The sequence below is a fragment of the Lupinus angustifolius genome, chromosome LG11 (genome assembly GCF_001865875.1).
Source record: "Lupinus angustifolius cultivar Tanjil chromosome LG11, LupAngTanjil_v1.0, whole genome shotgun sequence".
Lineage (NCBI taxonomy): Eukaryota > Viridiplantae > Streptophyta > Magnoliopsida > Fabales > Fabaceae > Lupinus > Lupinus angustifolius.
In genome coordinates this window covers 27,509,722-27,511,618 of record NC_032019.1, presented here as the reverse complement: position 1 = coordinate 27,511,618, position 1,897 = coordinate 27,509,722, and positions in this window count along the sequence as shown.

The following is a 1,897-nucleotide window of genomic DNA, read 5'->3' as shown; positions in this document are numbered from 1 at the left end:
TGACATGTGTCAGAAATGTAAACAAGTCAGGAATTCATTTAATAATAAGAATGTGATATCCACTACTCGACCATTGGAGCTTCTCCATATGGACTTGTTTGGACCATCACAAATTATGAGTTTTGGTGGGAGCTATTACGCCTTAGTTATTGTCGATGATTTTTCTAGATTCACTTGGACTTTATTTTTAGCATCAAAGAGCGATGCTTATAAATCTTTTAAATTTCTAGCCAAGAAAATCCAAAACCATTCTAACCTAAAGATTATTTACATTCGATCCGACCATGGCGGAGAATTCGAAAATCATAAATTTAATAAGTTCTGTAATAAACATGGTATTATGCATCAGTTCTCAGCTCCTCGTACCCGTCAACAAAATGGAGTTGTTGAGAGGACAAATAGAGTTCTAGAGGAACTCGCAAGGACTATGCTAAATGAAAGCAAGGTCCCAAAGTATTTCTGGGCTGATGCAGTTCAAACAACATGTTATGTAATAAATAGAATACTACTTAGACCTATTTCTTCAAAAACGCCTTATGAAATTTTTAAAGGTCGAAAAACCAAATATTGCTCATCTTCATGCTTTCGGATGGAAATGTTTTATTTTGAATAATGGAAAAAGAATTTTAGGAATGTTTGACTCGAAAGCTAATGATGGCATATTCTTAGGATATTCATTATATAGCAAGACATTCCGTGTGTTTAATAAATATACCATGCAAGTAGAAAAGTCTATTCATATCCATTTTGACGAATCATCTCCAAAAGATAAGAGAAAGGTCTTTTCTGATGATGTTTCAGGTACACTTGAAGAAGTACCATACCAGGACATGGAAGAAATCCAACAAGAAGCAGAGCAAATAGTAGCAGAGCAACATTAGGATATGCCTATCGCGTGGAAAACTAAAAAGGATCATCCACTCGATAAGGTTCTAGGTGGTATATCTATGGGGGTAGTAGCCCGTAGCTCTTTACAAAACTTTTGTAATTTTGTTGCATTCATGTCTCAATTAGAGCCTAAGACCATCGATGAAGAACACTGGGGTATAGCTATGCAAGAAGAGCTAAACCAGTTCGAGCGAAACAATGTGTGGGACTTGGTCCCCAAACCAAAAGATCATCCCGTTATTGGCACCAGATGGGTCTTCCGTAATAAGCTAGATGAATCTGGCTTAATAATTAGAAATAAGGCTCGCCTAGTGGCCAAAGGCTACAACCAGGAGGAGGGCATCGATTATGATGAGACCTACGCTCATGTAGCCAGATTGGAGGCCATTAGGATGCTATTGTCATTTGCATCAATCATGAACTTTAATACTTTTCAAATGGATGTTAAAAGTGCGTTTTTAATTGGATATATTCAAGAGGAGGTGTACATAGACCAACCACCAGGATTTGAAAAATTCAAATACCTGAACCATGTATATAAACTCAAGAAGGCTCTCTATAGCCTAAAACAGGCTCCCAGAGCCTGGTACGATAGATTGAGTTCGTTCCTTCTAAAAAAAGGGTTCGAAAGAAGTTTGGTCGACACCACTCTCTTCATCCGTAGATCTGATAATCATGTTTTACTCATACAAATATATGTTGATGATATTATCTTCGGATCTACTAATGACATCCTTTTTACGGAGTTTTATGAGTTGATGCAGGGGGTTTGAAATGTCGATGATGGGTGAGTTGACATTCTTTCTTGGACTTCAAATCAAACAAATGGAAAGTGACATCTTTATCCATCAGTCGAAGTATTGCAAGGAATTATTGAAGAAGTTTGATATGGAGCAGTGTAAGGACGCATCTACACATATGGCATCTGCATGCTATCTAGACAGAGATGAAAAGGGAAAAGCGATTGAGGTAACCAAATATCGTGGGATAATTGGCTCCTTATTGTATT